Raw genomic sequence first — 26,523 nt, 5'->3', positions numbered from 1 at the left:
CTATAGAAAAACACGCGTTAAATCAAAATTGACTCCTCCTTTGTATCTGAAGATTTTACCAAGATTGATATTTATGGCCTGTCAGGCTGATACGAGCCTAGTTTTGATACTTTGATGCGTTAAAGAAATCGTCCGTTTCAGCTTCGCAATGTGGAGATGATCCATGCCTCAACAACGGGACATGTGTTGCCACCGCAACCTTCTTCACGTGCAAATGCGTGAATGGTAAACCATTCCGCCTATAATAATGTTTTACATACTCTTTTTACAAATGCTAGTATGTAGAGATGTACATTTCTGGTATGTTTATCTAAAGCCAAAGGGGAGCATCATAAACAATAATTTACAGTCAACTAAGTCAATTTTGCTAAATGCAATTAAAAAACGTAATACAAATCAATATCCCAGAATATCAAAACGCCAATCGTACATGTATATAAATGGTTGTGTATATCATAAATAAAGCGCCTTGTAAGAACCACTGATTACATGTGTTCTTCATCGCATTCGGAATGGAAGAATCTTACAATGTTCAGTTTCAGCGTATGGGTCTTATATACCTTACTGGTAAACTGTTTAAACACAGAGCATTCGACGAATTATATTTCATGCATGTTGCAACTGCTGTGAAGAGTGGCTCCAAACATAAGTAAACCAATAAGAATATTTTTGTCTAACCATAGGTTATACTGGCGTTCACTGTGAGACTCGAATCACTGCCTGCACCTCTTCACCATGTCATAATGGGGGAACGTGTCGTAAATTACCAGCATCATTTATGTGTAATTGTCAGCGAAATTTTACAGGTCACCTGTGTGAAATATACCGTAAGCAATATTATACTAGTATATGCCACATGCAATGTACAGAGTGTTTCCCAATCAAACGAAGATAGTATTTGGTTAATATGAGCGAAATGTTTATGAAATGTTAAATATAATGATTTTTCAGTTCAGTTGTTTCGTCGTTATAGTTCAAGCGTTATATATTCATCTTTCTATGTTTTAGTCCAAGCAACTACAGCCCAAACAGCGGCACTAACTACAAATTCACCACCAGCAACTTCAGCACAAACAACGACATGGACTACAAGCACAAAACAAGTAGCTGAAGCACAAACAACGACATCAACTACAAGCACATCGCAAGTGACAAACACCACGAAATGGACTTCAAACACACTACTTGTTGTATCAGCACCGACAATGAAATCGAATCCAAATACAACATCCACGGCATTGACTATGAGCAAGCTATCAAACTTGAAAACACAACTTCCGACACTGACTTCATTTAAATCACCAATATTCAATATGACATCGGCCCCCTGGATACCAACAACACTACTGACTTCAACATTCGAACAATCTTCGAGCGTCTCACCAGAAGTTCTTTACACTTCTTGTGAGGTATGGTAAAAGTATACATTCACATCTTTTATACTGTAAAATGATATTAATTGCTTGTGCAGGAGTTTCAAGTTTTAAAAAGCTTTAATATATTTTTTAATAGTTAAGAACCTATGGTTCAGAGTTCGGTAGAATCTTGATTATATAGTTTCTTCTAAAAGTAATGTCTGGAATACTTACATCTACATCGTAATAATTAAATTTAAATCGATATGGTTTTGATAGTAAAAGTACACTACGTGCACAGTACAACTAAGAATCGTTGAAATCAGTACTTGTTGTTAATAATTTAATAATGATAATAATAATAATATAAATACATAATAACAATAGTAATAGTCATAATAATGATAATAATAATGAAATTTATAATATAAATAACAGTTTTATTATTTTTATGATTATAAATAATAATGTTTGCATTAAAATAGTAAAACATTATTTAGATGTGTGTTGCTATTGTTTCGACCGTGTGCCTAAATGAAGGGATGAATTATTTGAAATAAAATTGTATTTCTTTTTATCTATATTTTTATCAAGCATTCTTCGCGCTTCTGGGGACTAATAGCCGGGCTGTGCGCTCTAGCAGTTGTGATTCTAATTGCAGTCATCGTGATCGTGAAAAAGATCGTGCAAGTGAAGCCTCAAGACAACATCCACATCCACTAAACTGACGCATATTTCAAAAAGTAGATTCAATTTTAAAATAGAAGCTATGACGACAAGAAACATAGCCATGCACTTTCTTTAATAAGCGTTATTGCCCTTTTTGTATGATTGATCTTTTCAGTGCTATATTTCAGACGTGATACAACATTTAGCATGAAACTTAATTTAAGAATTGAATAGCATTGTTCTGCATTTCATCGGTGTATGAACTGTCAGGAAAATTACGCATAATTTGCATAAACGCCGACGGCGTTTATGCATAAATTAGGTGTACTTTCTCCCGACAGTTCATACACCGATGAAATGCAGAAAAATGCTATTCAATTCTTATAATTACAACACAAAATGATCTTAAAGCTGAAATTATATCGTGGTAAGGGTCATAAACGTCCTTTATAATCAAGCGTATGAATCCATTTTCAGTTTCGGTTTCATCTCCGTCAAACGGGAATATCGTTGAAGTTTGCGCAAAACATATAACGTCATTTCGCTATTGCCCAATAAAAACTACGCCATTAAGTTCCGCGCAAAACATAACGTCAGTTTGGCAACTTGTTTATGACCTGAAAGTAGCGCCATAAATATTCATGTTTAAATTTGCATACGAAGTGGGTTCATCGGAAAATGAAAAACCGGTCACGTGAACAAATTATCCAATCAGAACGCAGCATTAGTATGAATGTGACAGAAGTTGTAATTATGAGTTTGTAAACATCAATGGGAAAAAGTACCATGAAAAGAACCATACTCTACACTTTCTAAAATAAGAGTTATTGCCCTTTGTAGTTTTTGTAGTATGACACTTTTCAAGGCGATACATCAGACGCCACAAATTTCAACATAAAACTTCATAGATGGATAGATGTCAATGAGGAGAATAACAATGCAACAACAGAATTACCCTACACTTAATTAGGTTTAATGATAAAACCGTATATCAAGGGATTTGTATAAATACACTTTACTTGGCGGGAGATATCATTCAACGAATTTGTTTGTTTATTCATTGCTTGTTTATTTATTGCTTGTTTATTTATTGCTTGTTTATTAATTTCTTGTTTATTTCTTGCTTGTTTATTTATTGCTTGTTTATTTATTGCTTGTGTATTGCCGTGTTATTATACGTTTCAATATATTTTTTGCTGGCTAATAATACTTTAAGAATTGTGATAAATTGTGTTTTGGTATTTAACCATCAAACAAATAGTTGAATGTTTGTGTTTGTAAGCTTATTTCAGACATTAAATAAACAAGTGCACATACCGGTACTTCTCTGTTAATATTTTATGGAAAGAACGTCACATGCAATTGAATGCTCATCTTATTAAACATAATCGGAAATTAAATAAAAGATAATCTTTTTAACAAGTGTGTTTGATAACAATATCGCGAGATTGAATGAAAATAAAAAAACATGTACAAATTCAGGTGATTCATTGATAATGTATACATACATTTTGGTTATATTATCAGTATCCCGCTTTTAACAAATCTGGAATTTGTGATTTTATTATGACAATTGACGCGGGTTAAAATAATGCCTCTATAACAGCGGTTACAACCATAAGCATTTATAACACTTTGACAATCCAATACGAATATGCGAATTTGGCATTGAAGCTGTCAATATGAACTTGTTAAAGCTATGGCTCAATAAAAATGCATAGTTATTCTTGCAATAGATCGTAACAGCATTTTGTTATACCCAATTACCTCCCCTGAATACTTTCCACGTCCGCCATTACACTACTGCGTAACAGCTTGTAACATTTTCGAGCACTGATTGCTTACATTTTATACAGTAAAAATGCCGTAAGAAAGAAGTGGAGGTAAACTATGTGCTGCTGTGGTTTGTAACAACAACCAAACAAGACACTATGAATGGACTAATGATGTTTGCGTAGAACGTTATATGCAACACAAAGACTTTCACGTTTACAGCCGTTTAGATTTAATTGTATTACAAAAAAACTCTATGAATGTGCGTTTGTTTTGTACGTAGTGTCTTGTTGAGTGCATTTAGATTGTGTCGCAATGTTTAGCAATTGGTTCCTTGCCATACAAAAAAACGGATTGTTTGGCAAATAGTTCATACCCTGCTTATGCAGCCAACGTTTCTTTTTATATATATATTTGCTGCATTTCTAAGTACATATGATTTGACAAATGGCAAAAATACAGTTTGTTTACGAAACATCGGAAATAAGATACACACGCAATATTGAATTTCAGTAAAGCAGGAACTTCTTTGTAGCCAGCGATTTTCCACTGCTCAGTGGATGAAACCACAACAAATATATGTGAGCATGTCCCACAGTGCCTGAAAATAAAAGTATCATCAAAATAATCAAAAAGCATTAATTATTTAGAAGAGAACAGTCTAAATATTCAGCTGCGTTGCCCATATACACAACATCCATATCAAATAAGCAATCGGGACACCTCGGACAATTCCGCCATATCGGCGATCGTCTCTCGGGTGTATTTGGTGGAAGGATATGTCTAACGCCTCTAGGCGGAAGATATTACACCGAAAATATAGTTCGGGTTACAAACCATTAAATTTGCACTAAATTAACTGATAATATAGATATAGAAGGACCAATATCTCTGAGGAGTAATATAATAGAATATTTGTTTCTGTTATTGTTAAACATTAGTTGTCATTACACACAAAATATTCAAATGTTAATTAAATGTTTAGAAAGCTTATTAGTTGTTTCTTGAAGTGTAAACAACACCATTATTCAAACTTAAAGAACCAGTATTTCTTAAATTGCATTAATTATCGGTACAACATTGCGGATGTTCTGAAGGGCGACAAACTTTGAGATTTAATCCATATGTTTAGGTTCTATACCATAAACAATCGTACAACACTGTACAGTGGTACAGGGAAAACTCTTCGGTGTAATATTAGAAATAGTAAAATCCACTTAGACCCCCCCCAAAAAAAAAACAACATTATAGTGACAAGTAAGGCAGTCACAAACTGTATACAGACAAAAGCCATATGGCTCTCAGTGGGGTTTACTATTACCAGTATTGAGACACCTAAAGGGTTTCGCAGGATGGAATAAGTGGAGAGCTTGATTGAATTTGAAAAACAATTCTTTCTGTGCATTTGATGATGGCAACCATACAGTATGGCAGATATTTTTTATATTTTAGCCTAAGCAACTTAATTCCAAATGCTGTTATTCTGGCCAGGCCGATACTCTTTAGCTGGGCAACCAAAACACTAAATATGGTCAACTGTGCAGGCAACAATTGTAACTAGAAGTGGCGCGGCAGAGGCCGACGCGTATCCCCATGCCGCATGTTTGACCCAGTAAGCATTTTAATGAACCTCGTGGTGAATAAAATGGATCAGCCCTGTTTTAGCCTTAAGTGTAAATTGGTTATTCCAATACTGTGGAGACACCAATAACACCTATAAAAAAATTAAGAATACAGTTTTTTATGCCCCCGGTAGGGTGGCATATAGTTTTTGAACTGTCCGTCAGCCTGTCTGTCTGTCCTTCCGTCTGAAAACTTTAACATTGCCCTAACTCTTGCAATATTGAAAATAGCAACTTGATATTTGGCATGCATGTGCATCTCAAGTAGCTGCACATTTTGAGTGATGAAACGTCAAGGTCATCCTTAAAGGTCAAATATATGGCTTTAAAGCGGCGCAATAGGGGGTATTGTGTTTCTGACAAACACATCTCTTGTTTTTAATTGAAAAACCAAAGACATTGTTGGAATTTGACTAATTTAAGGCATCCTGTATACATTTTAAAACTTTATTTTATCCACAATATGAAACAACTTTTTTAAAAGCTTCTCCATCCCCTATGCACGCTAAACCAAGAATCATTTTTTATAAGATTATCCTTCAAAATGGGCAAAAGTCCGGGGCAATACTGTCAAAATGCCCTTTAACAACTCTTGTGACATGCAGCTGTAGTCTATTTTCTCTGTATTTTTTTTACAGCGAAACACATAATGGCATCATCATAGATGTATAGCTCAGAATTCATTTTATACTATATAAATATGTTATGTGGTCTTATTTATACAAAATAACCTGGATATTTATGAAAAAACACCTTCTCCCTGTAAAGAGAGATGGCATTTGTTCGCCATAAACATTGATATATTCAGTAAATTGTAAGCAACAAACATGAAAATTCAGACCCCCAGTCATCAAGTTTTTAAAGAGTTCAACTTTGCTTAAGTAATAATGCATCAATGTTGATTCTAACAAAAAAAAGGGTAGTCATTTATGCCTAAACTGTTCTGCTTTCCAGAAGCAAGGACGTCAAACACAAACTTTAAACCATTTATAGTCTTAATTATTAAACAAGAGGGCCATGATGGCCCTGTATCGCTTCACTGCTGAAAAAAAGACTGAAACAAATATTCTCGGCATGTGCAAATACTTAAATATAGGCATTATTTAAGCACATGTACACTTTTGTGACCCCCTGGGCTGGGTCACATTTAACCCCAGGGGCATAATTTGAGCAAACTTTGTAGAGGACTACTATATCTCACTACATACAAAATGTGGTAGCCCTAGGTCCTAGAGCTAAGGACGAGAATATTTTTAAAGTTTTCACAAAATAAGCAAGATATTAGCGTATATAATGTTCAATTTTGTGACCCGGTCAAATTTGACCCAAAGGGCATTATTTGAACAAACTTGGTAGAGGACTAAAAGATGCTACTGCATACCAAATTTGGTAGCCATAGTCCGAATGGCTTTCGACAAGAAGATTTTTAAAGATATCACAAAGTAGGTGCTTTATAAGCGTTAATTCAATTTTGTGACCCCTCGGGGCAGGGTCCAAGTTGACCCCAGAGGCATTATTTGAACAAATTTGGTAGAGGTTTATTTTAGATGTCACTACATACCAAATTTGGTAGCCCTAAGCCCAATGGTTATGGACAAGAATTTTTTTAAGTTTTCACAAAATAGGCCTTATATAAGCATTTGTTCAATTTTGTGACCCCCGGGGCAGAGTCAAATTTGACCCCAGGGGCATAATTTGAACAAATTTGGTAGAGGACTATTAGATGTCCCTACATACAAAATTTGATAGCCCTAGGCTCAATTGTTATGGACAATAAGATTTTGAAAGTTTTCACAAAATAGGCCTTATATAAGCAAATTTTCAATTTTGTGACCCCTGGGGCAGGGTCAAATTTGATCACAGGGGCATAATTTGAACAAATTTGAAAGAGGTTCACCCCAGGAACATTCCTGAAAAATTTCATCAGAATTGGACCAGTAGTTTAGGAGAAGATGTTTAAAGGAAAAGTTAACACGCGGACGGACGCACGCGCGACGAACACAGGACCATGACATAAGCCCCGCTTGTCTTTGACCAGTGGAGCCTAAAAGATATTCGGCGTTTATCCTGATTTTGTAATATAGTACGAAAATTAACAATTTTATTTGATTCTGTAATAGAAACAAAGAAGACCCCTTTTCTTTTCAAAGTAAAAGTTTTATAATATTTTTTATTTTATTTTTTTTATTCAATATAGAACTTACACTGTATACATGTATATGATCATACAACAAAGTGATTGTACAAAGCAATAAAGTTCAGACATGTTATACAAGATATGCTAATATATATACTTTTTTTGGTTTCCTTAAGATTTAGAAAAAAACAAAAACAAAAATCTGGGTTAATATGTTTTTTCTTTGGTTGTTTGGGATAGGTGTTGTTTTTTTTTAAAGAGAAAAGAAAAGAACAACAGAAGAACAGTTATGAAAAATGATGAGTTGTATAAAGTGGGAAGAAAGCATAATGGACTTGTGTGTTTTGTTGTATGTTCACAATGATCTTATAAGATTGAAAAAAAATATACACAAATATTTTAGAAAGATAAACTAACATTAGAGTAAGATGTATATAAGTGGACAAACATTATGAGAATTTTATCAGATTCCATTTTTGTTCAAAGATTTGTAATGTGTCATTACTGAGGGCTATTTCTTTCTCAATCTGGATTTTTAGTTTAAGACTATGGACAAAAAAAAAAAAAATTTGGTACTTGTTTTTTGTACTTCATGTTTAAGATAAAAGATGTTTAAAGGAAAAGTTAACACGCAGACGGACGCACGCACACACAGCGAACACAGGACCATGACATAAGCCCTGCTGGTCTTTGGCCAGTGGAGCTAAAAAGATATTCGGCGTATATCCTGATTTGTAATATAGTACAAAAAAATAACGTTTTTATTTGATTCTGTTGTAGAAACAAAGAAGAACCCTTTTCTTTTCAAAGTAAAAGTTTTATAATTATGATAAATTGCCAGGACATAATTATGGGCCTTTGTTTTTGACATCTGATATCTTGTGAACCAAAGAATGGTGCTCTAATACGAATGATACATAACATGAAGTAAAACAAAACAAAATTACTGCGTAAGTGTGTGTGAGATAGAGAAAATTATCAAAAAACAATGAAAATTTTATTTGCATATTAAATACAACACACTTTGACAACAAAAAGTATTGTTTGTATAATCAATATGAACATAATCTAAGTTGCTGCTAATATGGGATCCCCACCAGGATTTGAACTTGGATTTCCTCTCCATATAGAAAGGTGTGTTTGCTTACACTATAAGGATGTTCCAATTAACAGCAATAATATTGGTTACAATTATTTCTGTCAACTTTATTAATTGTTTAATTAAGTCTTGACACAAAATGTGTAAATAAACGTTTTAAGCTTTTTAAAAACAATTTATTCTCCATCAATTTTTTAAGGCAACTGTCACATTGATAATGACATGTATCATAAGGGCACGCCTTTAAAGCTACTCTGGATCAGGAACTCATGTTTTTCCACAAGCACTGAACCTGAAATTAGAAAAAGATTATTTAAAACCACTTTTTTTGTTATAGAAACAATTAAATGCCTTTTTTATTTCAATAGATTATTGATCCCCATAAAAATCTGGACACATAACCCAACAACTTGTTGAAAATGTGTTTGCTTATTTACATCTGTGAGTACATGTGTTGGTACATGTGACAGTGAGGCGGTAAGAAACTGCAACAACTAAATCGAACCAAATATTCAAATAACTACAATGGTATGTTTCTTATGCTAGCAATTTAGTAGCAAATAATGAGAATAACAAAATATGACATTTTGGGCTGCACTAACTATTAAGATCCATATAATGTTCAATGAACTTTATTTACAAACAGGGCCGAGTTGCAACATTTTACAAGATAAAACGTTTGATTACTTGTACGGTAAGAAATAACACTTTTTAATTGATGTAACATACATCAAAATAATCCCAAATAGTTTAAACAAAAAACACAGAAATATTAATTGACTAGATAGTAGATTGACATGAACAGACAGTAAAATACAGTTTTGGAATGGCCATGTTCATCAGATCATGTACAAAATTGGGACAATCATAGCTCTACACAGTTTCCAACTAGTATTTTAAATGTAAAAGAAACAGATAAAGAAAAAAAGATGTACACCGAACATATGCTTGGAAAGTTCTGGGATTCATTCATCAAAATTTCTTCAAGAAAGTATAATGTACTGAAAAGTTTAGCTTAATAAAAAAAAACACTTCACAATATATATATAATATTACAGATATTCACATATAAACATTGTTACTGAACTCAACAGAAAACACTTTAAAAGTTTCAATGACTTAACATCGTTGTTGTAAAAAATGGGCCTTGCTGCACTGGTATCAACACAATTATATAACGCGATAATTTGCTCATAAAATGTCCATAATCAAGAATAAGGTAAACATTGTGGGCAGTCAATCGTTTGGCACAGTGCCTTCCCCAGGAATTTGTTCAGGCGCCCCGGGGGTGGGTGCGTGAGGGGTGTCCCCTCCCGACGTTGATTTTTTTTTAAAATTTAACGTGTCAATTCACGTTCTGTGGTGCGTTATAACTCAAAGAAAAACAGCGTCAAAAGACGTCATTTGGTGCGCTATGACTCTTCAAAAAAAAATCCCCCAGTCATTTAAAAAAATATTTTTTATATTGTTTGTTTTAAAACTTTTCCGCACAGATAGTAAAATCCCGACTCGAACGATTCCCCAATAAATCCGTTTCAACCCGACTCTATTACTGTATACTTACTATTTTTCAAGTTTCTATTTATTACCCGATAATCCCGTTTATTCCGTTTTTATCAATCTCTTTCTGGTAAATATTTACGATAAAAGCTTTCAGTTATTTCTTTAACAGAAACCTTGCCATTTTTTAAAAGTGACTATTTATAGATTTGATGAAATATTGCCTCTGAATATGCGTCAATCCCCTGACCTGTTGTGTGCTTGTTAAAACGCTCAATACACGCCATTTGTATGCAATAGACGCGACGTTGTACATGCTGCATAATTTTCGCGCTCTTTTTAATTGTGAAAAAGATTCGACAGAAAATAAATTTGCACTGCTAATTTGAAGCAAAAATATTTAACGTTGCGGTATCATTTACATTCGGAAGTGTGTTTCGGATTAAAAACGCGTTAACATCGACTTACGGTAATGGGTTTCGGATTACAAATTTAATTATTTCCATTTGAGATTTCAACAAATATTAACCGTTGCGTTATAAATTCAACGATAATTTGTTTACACACTTTACGAGTCAAATAAATGTTTTGACGGAATCATGCATGAAATTCACGTTGTCCACGAGGATCACGGCCGGTTGCCATCATCAGTCTTCTCAACTATCGATTATCGGACGAAACATTTACAAGTGTGCGTAATTAATTCAACGAAAATTTGTTAAAGCGCATTACGTGTCGAATAAATGTCAGAAAAACGAGGTGAATCAGTTTTATAAATGGACATGTTGAAATATACATGTACTGGAATTAAATAAATTGTTATCACATAATTGTAACCGCATAATAATTAATTGTTTACCACTTGCAATTAATTTCTCGTAATAATTATGAGTCACAGGTAACACTTGTTTACAGTAAAAAGGTGTGATGATGATGCCCGAAACCGTCTTTAATGTTCTGTACTGTACTAATTACCGGTTTTATATTACTCAAATGGTACAACTACTTGCTAATCAAGCTGGGATAAACTCTTACTTCATGACCGACGTCAATAAAAAATAATGGTCGATAGTTAACCCCGCCCTCATAAGCATTCGCGTAACCGATTTGACGATGAACTTCACAGTTTGACGACTGGAAAGTTACCAGATACATCCTTGTCAGCATTTAAAGGACCGTGTAATGTGGCTAGAATAATCGATACGCGCGTCATGCTATTCTCTTATCAGTGGATTATCCATTACCCCATGTGGTGTTTATGGCGATTACTTGTGAAAGTAGGTACCGAGTGCTCTTTTAAAACAGGGAATATTGATACACTGATAGGGAAACCTTGATTTTTTGGGACAATCTCCAACTTTGGCATATGGGTGTTTGAACTAAATTGCATCCGATAAACAAAATGGCAGCAAAAGCTATTGATGTAATGTACATTTAAAAACCCGCAGAACTAGATATAATAAGCGCTTGGTGAAATTTACAATTAATTATGCTCACCATCTTGAAGTAAAAAGTTCTTCAGCAAGCGTTGATTCTTTCTTGGGTCTGATGCGCAATACACAACTGATTGATTATTATGCCACTTGAAGTGATTAATAGTAATAACACATTAAATTAATATATCAGTGAACTAAATCTTGCAATAGACTAACACTAGTGTAAATTATTACATTTTTTGACTTGATACATTGACATGTTTAACTATGCTGTTTACAAATTTAGCTACCAGTAAGAGTGGGTCTTACTAAACACTGCAAAGACACACACAGTCTAGCAAAGGCTACAAAGACAAGTAAAGTCAGATCAAAACACAAATAAGTTAACCAGTGTATCCTTTATTTAATAAATTTAAGACTATTAGGGGAATATAATTCCAGGCAAGGTATAACGAAGGCAATCCAAGAGTTACAGTGGGTTTATTGGACCTTGCAGCATGTGTTTGACTTTGTGTACCTTTGCTACATTTAGTGTGTGTGTTTTTGTAGTGTTTAGTGTGAGCGTTACGGCATGTAAACAATAGCTTCTTTTAATTTTAGAGACATGTGATTAATGCTATAATGCTTCTTAAACTAAGGAAAAACGTTTCGGTGTAATGTTTAGAGAATGTTTTTAATCATGTTTTTAATTTATTGTAATTAACATGTACATGTTCTTTAAAATATATTCATATTTCTGTTTAAATGATATGCATCCATTGTTTACAGTGATTTTTGTATTATTAGCTAATGTACAATTCGGATGTAATCATTTGGGACCTACTGGCGGGAATTTTTATATGAATTTGATTGGTCATGATTAAAGGTAAACTAAGGTCAAAAGTGACGTTAAACAGCTATGCTGAAAAAAGAAAGGAAGTCCTCCTTAACTGGGCTCAATCCACTGACCCTTGGAGTAAAAGTCAAGCGCTTAAACCAATGGGCCATAAGTGCTTCCATAGTCAGTGGTTTATTTTATACTTTATACATGTATAAGCATTCCTTGAAATATCACACAATCAAACTTAACAATAAAAAAAGAACTCTCCAAATAATTTGTGTCATTAAATGCAATATTGATAAATGTAAACATTCGATCTAAAAAGCTCCAATAAAACACAAGAATAAAATTTAATAAAATAAAAAAGTAACCCTCATTTTGGCTAGAACCATTGACCCCTGGAGTAAAAGTCTACCGCTTAAACCACTTGGCCTTCCATGCGTATACAATGAGTGATGTATTTTAAACTTTATGTAAGCAATACTTTTAGTGTCACAAATTATAACGAAAACAGTCAATTTAAAGGTGCCAGTTGAAAATCAAGGATAGCTGAAATTATTCGCGTTCAGAATAAATCTGAGCCAAGAGTCTGCCAAAATAGAAATTATCAAAAGACTTGCTGCAATTTATATTGACTACATGAAGTCATCATTGATAATTAATACTATAGGAGTACTCAATGTCAATACTGGAAATTTTCCATTTGAACAAGTGTAATTATGTTGTGGGAATTCACAGATTTACACTTAATATTATTAAAGGAATGTAATCTTGAAACAGACGAGCTACAAACAACACATTTTAATGTTTCTTCTTTACGCCAGGTTTGAAACCGTCGGGCCGCCATCTTGTTTTCAAAAGTAGTTCCAAATCCAATATGACGGCCGCCTACGTACATCAGAGAGACGGTGTGGTGTAGCCCACTGTCCGATGCGTTCAGATTGATCAAATAAGTAGCAAGTCGAAATCAAACTTATAATCAAAGCAGAATCTGTTAGATCTAGTGTTCAAAGGGACGTAGAGTATGTGTTCCTTAGTAAAATAATAATGTTTATCGCTCAAGAATAAACTGTTTTATTCAACACAAACGCTATTTTCCTAAGGGATCGCCGAAACCCAAACCCCAATGGTATAACCCATCCTACCCGGTCTACTGTAACACATAGACTCGTCCACTAAGAACAAAACCACTGCCCGTGCAAATTGTCGGTCTTTTACTAGTTCGTCGCATCACAGAGTAGGTCGCGCTATGGTTTACAAGTTTATTTTTTAAACCACGTGGTTTCATAAATTTGTCTTTAACTCTTTCTTTTCAAAGGAGAACTTGTTTAATTATAGACACTGGTATCTTGTTAGGCGTATTTACATTTAGAATATAACATTCAGTATATATTTTGGGAAAGATATTAAATATTTTGCATTTTTATAATTCCGTTACACCGACCACGTGGTTTCATAAATTTAAATGGAGAACTTGTATAATTATGAGCAGTATATGTTATACACATACATTTCACTAAATCACTAAAGTGACACACACTTGAGTGATTTAGTGAAATGTATATGTATAACATAAAATGATTATAAATTCTGGGAACATATATTAAATAAGTGTTTATGTGTTTTTGTTGTTGTTTTTTTTAGAATTTAGAAAGACCGACCACGTGATGGTATACTTCTCAAAACTGTGTTTTGTAAATTTTAATATTAAGTTATCGTGAATTATTAGACAAAGCTTTATTCTTATATATGTTAATGTTTGCATTAATTTGAAGTTATTGTCTAATCATTGTTCTCTATCCGATTGTATTAACACAACTATCTTTATTGTTTTTGTTTTATATTGCCACCACGGGTCGAAATATGTCTTTTGAAGGAAGCTTTGTCGTCTCAAGCCATGGGCACGGAGAAAAGACTTGAAACCGAACCGGAAACGGCTTTGGTTATATAAAACGAAACGTGAAATCGTCTGAGCGGATTTTAAGGTCGGGTAAACATGTTGTTTTATTTATTTAAAACATTGGACGTTTAGACGTTTGGTTTAACTTGTTAATAATTAATATGGCTATATAACGTGCAACTTATGGAAGTAGAAACAATAATTTTATCTTTATTTTGTTAATGGGAAGTCACGCTAAAAATAACAATAAATATCTTTACAAAGATTAACGGCATTTTGACGTTGGTTTGTTTTGGTGAAAGATAATCAGTTAAAACAAAGTTCGCATTACCCTTTCTTTATGCGCAATTCCTAACTGCATCACGAAGAATGAACATTGTGTTATGCTAAAATCACAAATAGTTGGTCATTTTAATTACCATTTTACAATCGAATCGGCTGACGAGGTCGCGTCATCCTCGTGGAAAGCGTGGGTTTTAATACTTGGTTGCAATCTCCACGCAGAGTTGTCGTTCCTTGCTCTCACATACAACTCTGCGAAAGGCACAGCCCACCATTTTGTCTATAAAATAGATAAAACCGAACAAACGCATTCAACGTATATTTGATTGGATATTTAAGATCGCATGCATTAAATTAAGAAATATGACTTTTAAATGTACGATAAATCGTGCAAAAACTTGCGAGTTTTAATGCAACTCTTTGGAACTAATTTATTGCCCATTTACGCAGATGGAATCATTCCACGCACTTCACAAATGTAAACAATTGAACATATTTTTTTGAGTGACGTTAGGAATTGCTTCGACGTGTGTATGTATGTTGGTTTCTTAACATAAAAAAACCATATCAATTTTATAATAATGAATTAAGACTGATATAAGATATCATGGTATGAGATGGTTTTCTTTAATGCAGTGAATGCAATGTAACCGTCGTGCAAGAGATTGTTTAGTATTCTGTAACCTCAATGATGAACGCTTGGAATGATCATGACATAAATGAGACGCTTTCATAACAATAGTTCGTTCTGAGCCCAACACAGAGGTCAATGTAATGTAACCGTCGTGCAAGAGATTGACTTGGTTGCTGTATAAAAACTCCGTAGTGTAGAGAACGTTGAGATCTTTAGTTTAAATAGACAACGGTCGCCGCGCGCCATGCCGCAATAATTTCAACACATTAGTTCTGTAATAAATTAATTATGGACTAGCTGTAAGAGCGCATAAAGCATATAGGCGTGCATAAGAAATATTTGAGACATTCTTTCAAATCACGAATACGATTCCCGAATATATTGTATATTAAATATTAGTCAACAAGATTTACGATTATATTGCCTTTATAATCCGTCAATACGCGCATTCAACAGTAGGGCAACAGAAAATATACAACTTCCATGGCTATACGCGAATATGCATATTTCGAAAAATTCTGGAAGGTTTAAATGTAGTCACGTCAGAAGAAATTCTCAGTTTCCCATATCTCAATCTGTTTAAATGCTGCTCGAAAGATTATAAAGTTCTACTACGAATAGCAAGCTAGCTTGCCTTGCCTAAAGCTAGGTGGACGAGTGGTTATTGCGGCAGACGATATATATGTATTTATTATCAGTGAGGCGATACATGTCCAACGGAGAGGAAATCAAGATTTCCACGTGCATAGATTTTTAGGGCAGAGCGAAGACGTAATAGACTGATCCCGGAAAAGCACGACTTCAGAAAACCCCACTTATCACCCCGGTACAAACAACGCTTGTCCATTAATTCAACCAATGATAGCTTACTTTAAATAATAACGGTTGATACGGAGTGTATTTTTGAAAGGATTATTAATGGGTCATGTTTATTTGTACCAGCAGATTAGTGGGGTTTTCCAAAAAGTTGCTTTTTCCGGGATACATATATTTAAATCGTTTTAATTATTTATGCTCAGTTTGTTTAAAGGTTAAGATTGTGTTTACGTGTTTCAGTATAACGAGGAATACTTGCGTAATAGTATGCATCAGTGCGTAAAAAACTGATCAATGCCGTTATGGTCTATCGTTTGCATTCAGTTTGACCAACTGACCTAGGTCCACAAACAAAATATGGGTCTCTGGTTCGATGTATCGTCCAGACACACAGGGCCCGTTCTTCTGTCTTTTCGATCACAGACTACATACGATTTACCAACTTAATGCAGCTTAAAAGAAAAGGGTCCGCGCTACAGGCGTAGACGATAACAGTTACAAATGCCAGTCATTTTGGATAGGGGGTGTATCAGGAATGTTCGACAATCATGCTTCTGTACCAGAGATCAAAGCCACAGGCGGGTGAAAATCTGACCCATGAAAATTGTACATTCGTTAGAGGATATTATAATGCGCCAACAATCGATGTATGCTCACTTTTTTTTCTCGCTACGTACTCAATCGTAAAAACTATTAGATAGTGTGACGTTTAAAACTAGGTTTATTTCTAGCCATATTAATGCATGTCGCCATTACACTTGGAGTCTGATTAATTAAAGTTAATATACTCAATACGGTTGGTTAAGCAGAATGGCTTTTTATACCTTGGTAGAAACGCATTTTCCGGTTCTCTATTGCAACGAAGACTAAATCAAAGAACAACAAATATGATCGCAACCTTAATAATTCGAAAATCCTAGCGATCATTTGTACATGCACACTTTAATATAATCCATGTAACAAAATAATTATAAATATAGATAATGATGATAATAATAACAAAATATAACACATCAATAACATAATATATATAGATATATATATATATATATATATATATATATATATATATATATATATATATATATATATATATATATATATATATATATATATATATATATATATATATATATATATATATATATATATATATATATATATATACATTTAGGGTACCTCAAACGAATGTATACGAATTTGTATCACCGCAGTTTGTTTTATATATCCAACGAATGTATACGAATTTGTATCACCGCAGTTTGTTTTATATATATAAAACAAACTGCGGTGATACAAATTCGTATACATTCGTTTGAGGTACCCTAAATGTACGTCTTCGTGCATTTTTGAACTTGCTTAAATGATAACCGATGGGCTTATGTTTAAAAGACACGTACACAAATTTGATTCTTAGTAAATAATAGAATGGGGGCTTAGGCCCGGGAGATCAAACGATCTGTTTATATTGGTATAGATTCGGTATATGTTTGGTGGATGGTGCACTGAAAGCGCCTCTGTATTTTCAAAATTATTGTGATTAAACGATTGTCAATAGGCTTATGATGATCAACATTGGCTATAAATAAACAAATATCAGGTTGTTGGTAGATAAGCAGTTCCAGTGCCTCTACTGGAACGGGGACTTAATCCCGAAAGAAAAACAATGTGGTTATATACAATGGTATATGGTTGGTTGGTGGTGCACTAAAATGTGCTTATGTATTTTCAAAATTATGGTGTTGAAACGATCGCCCAAATTGGCTTAATCCCGGAAGAATTTTGTGGTATATATATAATGGTACATGGTTGGTTGATGGCGCACAAACTGTGCTTATTCATTTTCAAAATTATGGTGTTAAAACGATCGCCAAATTGGCTTATGGTGAAAAGTCAGGTGATCACTTTTGGCTATAAGTAAATATTAAATAAATATCAATATAAAGAAGTTATTCGTAGATAACGCCATTTCCCGGGTCTCTACTTTAACCGGGACTTAATCCCGGATGAATTTTGTGGTGGTTATATATAATGATACATAGTTGGTAAATGAAGCGATAAATGGGCTTCTATATTTCCGAAATTACGGAGAATACATGATTGCCAATTGGCTAATGGTAAAAATGCCCGTTGATCATCTTTGGCTGTAAATAAATAAAAATCCGGTTTTTGGTAGAAACGCAGTTCCAGTTTTCAAGTTGTGGTAAAACGATCGCCATTTGGCTTATGGTGAAAAGCCTGGTGATGAATTCAATGTATTAAACAAATCAATAGGTTAAATATAGATCTCTACTGAACTGGAACTTGACCCCGGAAGAACAAATGTTGTTATTTAATACTATATAGTTGGCTAGCAGTGCCGTATTGTTTACATATACTTTTTTATCAAATATTTAATAAAAAGTGGTTTATAGTAACCAAGTGGTCTACGTTGGAAAGCCCGACTTAAAATGTTTGTTTTTATCGATTCATGTACAAGTTACTTGAAAAAAAAACACGTATATACCACCGTAACATATATATGACGTACTGTTTTGTTATATTTCATAACTTTAGTTCGCCGTGGTATTTACTTGTAATATGTAAAACTGTATTACGTGTCATTTTGTTGTAAGTTTTGAAACTCAACGGCCGAGTTCCTGGTGGTCTTAACCTGTATATTAATCGGGTATTTAAATGTCGCGTAAGGAACGTATGAATAATCGGATAATCGATGATATGGGATGCCTATCATACGTGACAGACGGTTCTGATTTAGGCTTGCAATATTTAGGGATCAACATAACGCGGGGTTTTAAAAGACGGAATGCGCATGGAACACATAGAATAATCCTATTATTCGCAATTGCCCTTTAATCAACATGCTGTACTTTTGACCACCACTTCTGGTGGTAACGAAATCGGACCCCGATCATTGTTACATATTTCCAATGATTATCGATTCATAGTGGGCTACCTACAATACCTTTTATCTGATGCGATCCAAGTTTACTCCTTAATCTTTCCGTGCATAAATTGGCGATATGCTGATTGTTAACATAAATAAATAAATAAGAAAACAAAAATAGAATTCCTGAATAGCGTTACTATTCTTAGATGCGGGAGGTTGCTATATCAAATACCCTGACATTGTTGAATCGCTTGTCCTTTTCAAATCCGATGACACGCACAAGTTCTAGTCATGATTGTTATCATGTTGAACAATGTCCGGAGCAATCTAGCCTTTTATTTGAGCAAGGTTTTGTTTTTCCAAACCCGATTTTAATTCATTGTTATTGCTTGTCAAGGCTAGCGTGTGTTCATGGCCGCTGTGTGGCGGAAGGCCCACTTCCTGCGGCCGTGGTCCTTTTGGCAGTTTCCACAAACACACTTCCCGCTGGTCACGGGGGATAAATATTATGTACTTAAATTTCCCGCCGTTCTCGGGGGAACCTGTATAATACAATTGATCCCAGCCTTGACATTATGATGCGTAGTTAAAATGTATGGCGTTTGTCGTTGAAAAATGAGGACAATTATATACGAGTATATGAGAATATTACATACAAATAACATTATTATAATATATGTTTAATCATTCTGTGGAAAGTCATGAGGTACAGACATATGATTTACATTAAAAAATAAAAATTGGTGCCAAAGTGGCTGGCAAAAAATATCTTTTAATCAAATATGGCCTGTGTTTAAGGGGGGCTAAACACCCGTTTGATACATAACATTGAAAAGATTTTAAATAAAACATGATAGCATAAGAGTGGGCATAAATAAGCTGTAATAGTGAGCTTTTAAGTTTATAAATGAACTGCACTAATGTCATATCTCGACATCTTTGTACTGCACCATGTCATATCATGTTTTCATCAGCATGTTGAATGTAAAGTCGAATTTTTCCACCAATTCGAATTTTTTTTAAGAAATCCTGGCGAATATGTTACTCGGGGACATTGGTTAATATAACTGTCGGTGCAAAAACTTTTTCACTGGCATACCTTTAAAGAAATGTGTAAATAAAGTGCTAAATATTGGACAAATCCCTGCATCGTCGACTTTAAATAGCCATTTTTCAATAAATCCTGAATAATAATAACCAGGATTTTTCTAACATACATGGTAATACCTCCTTTACATACACCAATATATATTTTAATTCAAAAATGCCTTTAAACAATTATATAACTGGATTTACTTACCCTACCAAAATTCATCGAAATCTATCGGCAACTTTTCCTAGCACATCCAACTTTTTACAGCATATCGGGTTTCCGGGGGTGTGAACGTTTTTACTCAAATATGTAATTTACGATCCACACGAGACAAACTGATATAGAAAATTGGTTTTATAATTGTTCTTTTATGCTGTGCATTCGTCAAAGAACGACAAAGTTGGACAATGACCTTTAATCAGCTAGAATTCACAAAGAAAAAGTTAAAATAAAAATCTATACAGAAAAATTACCAGACAGCCTAACAATCCCGTCTCTCCTTAAACCATGACATTATTGTCTTCGCTATCAGCATGGTACCAACAAATGCATCCAATAAAATCTTTATAATTTAATTAATATTTTACCAAGAACGACGACATTTACCTAAAACTCGCATCTGGCCATTATACGATAGGCACTGAAAACTCGCCAAGTGAGATATTAATCAAAAACCTGTTAGTTGAAAAAGATGTTTGCGATGCAGTAAATTAAATAAAGTAAATACTAACGCAAATGTGTGAAGGAAATGTGTGCAAAAACTGCACACACGTTGTAGTTGTTGTTGTTGATACATTGTTATGATTATTCCTTAAAGTTATCGAACGTAATAAAGTTTTATGTGCACTATTGTTTGACAGACGTGACAGGAGGTGGTGTTGACGACGACATAGTTGTCATGTAATTTAGACATTAATATAGCATTACAGCAGTTATTATACATATACATTTGTATAAAACGATTGTGGTTCTGGTTTTCATTTATAAATAACCCGCGTTCTTGGAAAACTGGGCTTTATGCAAGTACCTTAAGTGTCGTCCCAGATAAGCCTCTCCAGTCCGCACATGATAACATGGATGGACAATTTCCGCTTATATGGAATTTGTTTTAATGATCGTTAAGCAATACACACGAATATTTGTGCATAATGCTAACAAGTAAATAATTACAGATTATTTACTTTTAACGACCAGTTTTGATTACATACTATGATAAAACATTAAGGAAGTGTTATTTTAAATCAAGAACGATTGTGATAACAACTGGGCATTACAGTATATGAATACATATCAGTGATATAAGGAACTTATAAATGAACTGGCGGAGTCACAAAGGTTTATCAACTGGACTGATAACAATTAAATATAAGTTGCAAACTAATTTAAAAGTCACGATCTTATGGCTGTTTTGATGAAATGTGTCAGATATCGTTTCTACAATATCAGGGCGGAGATGTACAATACAAAAGAGCAAATTATATAACTGCATAGTTTCGTAGTTATACAAACAAAGTTGTGTAAAACTTATATGTAATGAAAATATCAAGGTTACTTGTCGCTTAACATTCAAAGCCATACATATCTAAAATTATTGGTGATTGTTTGTACTTATCGATATAATTAGCATATATATCAAAATATATGTATCATATCATAACATTATAAAAATCGGGAAGAACACACTTTCAAAAATGTCATATACACCTAACCAACAAATTAACGACAATTGAAATCAGAACGAACATGCTATAGATCCTATTTAATGTATTACATTAATTGTACGTTTACACAGGCGAAATCAAACTGTGAGTGAACAACACTAAAATGTTACAAATAACGTTGTCATTACAGATTCTTGCCGATTCGCATTATTACCTACATTCATACGGACAACTCTAGAAATGTCACTTGACATTTTTATTGTTAACATGCCTATATATTTGCAAACTTCGGTATCATAATGCTGAAAATGATTTAGTTTGAAGCTGTAGATTTTTTATACCATAACACGCAGAACTTGGTACATAAATGATATTATGTAATAAATTGCAAAATCAATGAAACTTTTGAAGTTATGCATGAAGAGGCCTTAATGCATCTGAAACACGTTCTACATTAAACCCTCGTTTGATTCTTTCCAACAATGGTTCACCGACTGATAAAGTTTTTCATGCCCAGGATTCTCTTTGTCTACAAGTTTTGCTCTTTCTGAAACATCTAGAATCTCTGAAGACGAGACCGACGAATGGCTGTCTTCAACACTTGAGTCAACAGAAGGCAAGCTTGAAGAGGCATCAGGCTCATTTGATGCACTCTGGGTCTTGCGGGGAACACAACAACTAATCGCATTGGCAATCCTGCCTCTTACCTCGGCGTCAAAGAGGCAGAAAAGAATACAGTTGAAGAACGCCTGTGACGGATCGCAGATCGCTTGGAGATATAATACAACCTTGCTGGGTCTCGTGTTAAGTAGTTTGTCATTCTTCGAGAAGGCAGTGATTATAAACCGAATTGTCCCCCATATCCAAATGGCAAGTAGTACTATCCAGACATACAGGAAATTCCTATGGTCTGATACTACAATTGCATAAATAAAAATACAAGACAATTCTCATGTTTAATTATAATATATATTTTTTTTCAATTAACGATTCAACATGCTATTTATGCTGCTAACTTCATAGCTCGCAAAGTATAAAACTTGGTTTGATGACTTACTATAAAATATTTAAATAAAATGCGAGTATTATTGACCTTACCAATTTCAATTTGAGGAGAATGTAAAATCCCGCTGTCAGAACATAACATCCAATTTCCCAAAACTTTCCAGTGAACAGCATATATAATAATGTATGTGTGAAATTGTCCTCATTAGTGCATTTTACCCTGCACCACGGTCCGGTGCCAATTGTGTATCTGTCATTTGCTTCACGACCCAGCATGTTTTGTTGTAAAGCAACTGCTATCACGACGCCTGTAGAAATATAATACATTGATAAATGAATTAGTTATTGCACCTTATACTGATGTTGTAAATACATTATTTTACTATGATTCGACAACAGCGCAAAATATACAGCTTTCATAAAACACAGTTTCCTACTTATTTATGTTTTGTATTCGGGTGCAAGTAGAGTACGATATTGAAATTTTAATATCATCATAATCATTTTCAAACACTTACCTCTTATAATGTTATTCAAATCACATTGTGCCATAACCATTTTATTTTAATATAATAGAACAATTACTTAATCACTCACATAAAGAGTTGCTGTTCATACTTTAAAAATGTTAAGATTTAAAGCGGGTATATACGATTTTGTCAAATATTTATGAATCTATATAAAATGTGTAAAAAACGTATTATATATATATACATTTCAAAATAAATTAAAATAAAAGTTAAGAAGGACATGTGTTGAAAAATGCGAAATAAGCCAGATATTTAATTCTGAAATTGAAAACGGCTGTACAGCCGAATTCGCCAGCATGTATATCATACATGTACGATGTGAATCTAAACTTAGTTTAACGGTTTATTTCAATTCCTGCAACGATATCTATTCATAGGACACATGAACACTAGCTCCAATCCTAATAAAAAGACGAATGCTTCGGTTATTGTAGGAAAATATGTACGTCACAATCGGCTCGGACCGCTAATTTGTCTTTGCTGCATTTTATGAAATTCGGCTTTAATGTATAATTTTTCTTGCCTATTTTGTGTGATTGTAACATATTCTATCAATATATTACAATTAAACACATATAAAAATCGTATATACCCGCTTTAAGTCCATAATAACATATACTAGATTTAAAAAGTTATATAACAATTATGAATACTGTGACGGTGAATTCAAAGTGTACAATTCTGATTTTTCTAGCAAAATATATAGAAAGCCGATAATACCCGGAATCATCTAGGACACAATATTTGTAGGCAGATAAAATCTTTTTCCAGGAACGGCCTCGCGGTAGATTGCAAAGAACAAATAGGCAGCAATAGCCACAGTGAGGAAAAACGACACCATGCTTGACTTTGTGGTAACAGCGCTTTGTACACGACAGAAAGTATTTTGATAGAACATAACCGAAGCGTATTTGTTTACCACAATAGCTGACAGGTATCCTGGAAATAACAAACATGTAGCTTCTAAAAATTAAACACTAGGAAATATGCATTATTTAACTATTTGTTTACAAATCATTATACACACAAAAGCTTATCAAACACATAGAGCAATATTTATATTTGTGAAAATAGATTGGAAACTGATGTGTTATTTAGAACTATGACGCTGCATTATATTAGTGTGATTCGGTTGTCTAATAAACGTTACCTAGTTATTATTTCCTATATTTTTGATGCACCATTGACTATTAAAGAACACCATGTATGGGCCTAGTAAAATAGGCATGTTGGATAATTAAATGATAACTATATTTTTTAATTGGTAAAACTGATTTTAAAGAAGTGTTCTGTAATGGTCGAGAAAAGTTATCTTAATTCGAATATCCGGCGTGAATAAATCGTGATATCTGACAAACCCGCTGAAGTGAAGAAATCTGCAACACTCAGTACAGTGAACAGCTTCCTGGTAGTATTACGGATGGTTTCCATGCAACAGTAAGTCAGCATGATGACAACCGCGCCAAGCATTGACAGAACCCAACTGACTGTGGACGCGATTTGAAGGTCCTTGCTATCGTCCGTAGCGTTCTTTGCGTTGTTTGGACAAACATTTCGTCTTCATAAAATCACAACAATCGTTGATCTGTAAAAGTATTATTGTTATCCGTAAGCATATTGCTATAGTGATTCTCTTATCAAATTAATTCAAATCTTGGATAAACAATATCAATTTATTACTATATATACACGATAATAAATATTTTTCTACATTTAATAAATAAAATTAAAACTTTGTCCTATATTTCAAGTGGAAAGAGTCATTTTAAGAGTGAATATTTTTTGTTAAAGGAATTTAAAAAACGCCGAATCAATATAGTGGAATGCGAATTGTAAATAATAAATCAAAATATTGTTTTCTCCAGTATGATGAACTGTGTAGATATTTCCTATTACTGAATGCAGTGTAATCTCAATAGGCCTACATGTGTCGAGATGTTTTGCTATACTCAACACAATATCAAACATGCTTATGTGTAAAGCTTTAACCGGAATGCATATAAACTTCAATGTAAACGCTAGACCGTATGTATAACTGAAAGTTCGTAAATTGTAACAGTCAGTCCTGGAAAAATCACCGGCTATGTTAATGGCTAATAAACATATGCCATTATCGTAATCATAACTGCAAAAGACACATCTGCATCGTCATTACACTAAGTTTATTGTTCAGTGTTTATTTCATAAAACATATTTGATTGAAGTATAGTTATAAACCACTACGGACTTAAATAGAGTATGTTAAATATGACAACATACCTGTTTAAGCACAGTGAACATATCAACATATATACACATAGTGGTAATATTAGAAAGTTTAAGTTAACATACATTAAGCCAATTGAATCCATCATTGAAAAAGTGAACGATACCTTTATGTAGTCCTTATATTTATTTCTAAATTAACAAACAAAATCTCACGGTAAACTTGTTTTCAATGAATATATCGAATGCATGTCTATTTAAGGTTGAAAACGTTTTAAACCCACGCCGCATAAGTTATACCTGCACTTTGTATCATTAATCACTGTTACATAATAGCCATATTGATATTCAATTGTGTTCTGCGCTATATTTATCACGCATCTCAATGTCAAAAGGTCAAGACAGAAGATTTCATTATTTCCGGTCAAGATGTCTTGGATTCCATAAAAGTTATGAAAACGGGAAAGGCATCAGGCCCAGACCAAATAAATAGTCAAGTCCTAAAGCAAATTGCATCTGAAATTGCAGGTCCACTACAAAATCTTTTTAATTTTTCTATTAGTAATGGTAGGGTCCCACGGAGCTGGAAAGAAGCAATTGTTTGTGCACTGCACAAAAAGTCTGATCCTCAGGATGTTGAAAATTATAGACCGATCTCCCTTTTAAGTGTTTTAAGTAAATGTCTCGAGAGAATTCTCCACAAATATATTTTTTACCATTTAAGGGCTATTGAATTTATAACCCCATTTCAATCAGGCTTCATTCCAAAAGAGTCCACTGCCAACCAATTAGTCTCTGTTTATCAGTCCTTTTGTAAAGCTCTTGACGAAGGTAAAGAGGTTCGAGCCGTGTTTTGCGACATTTCTAAGGCCTTCGACAGTGTATGGTATGAAGGACTTATCCACAAGCTCCGACTAAGTGGTATCTCGGGCAATCTTCTATCTTGGATAAAAGACTACCTACATGAGAGGACCCAGTAAGTTGTAATCTCTGGCTGCCAATCTGACCCTTACCTATACACGCTGGTGTCCCTCAAGGGTCTATATTAGGGCCCCTACTCTTTCTTATATATATATAAATGACATTGTACGAGATA

At 33.8% G+C, this 26,523-nt stretch overlaps 1 protein-coding gene across 2 annotated transcripts in view; it reads right to left on the bottom strand.

Annotated features, from left to right (window-relative positions):
• The window catches only part of LOC127882432 (G-protein coupled receptor 157-like), a 68,446-nt gene extending 42,832 nt beyond the window's left edge, over positions 1-25,614 (bottom strand). Inside the window, exon 1 of one of the 2 annotated variants that reach the window (XM_052431068.1) lies at positions 25,595-25,614. The gene's annotated coding sequence lies outside the window, so the exon portion shown is untranslated. The remainder of the gene's footprint in view (positions 1-25,594) is intronic. The other variant, XM_052431069.1, reaches the window with a different exon arrangement.
• Positions 25,615-26,523: the final 909 nt, after the last annotated feature.

The sequence above is a fragment of the Dreissena polymorpha genome, chromosome 5, assembly GCF_020536995.1.
Source record: "Dreissena polymorpha isolate Duluth1 chromosome 5, UMN_Dpol_1.0, whole genome shotgun sequence".
Classification (NCBI taxonomy): domain Eukaryota; kingdom Metazoa; phylum Mollusca; class Bivalvia; order Myida; family Dreissenidae; genus Dreissena; species Dreissena polymorpha.
This window is presented reverse-complemented; position numbering and strand designations above follow the sequence as displayed.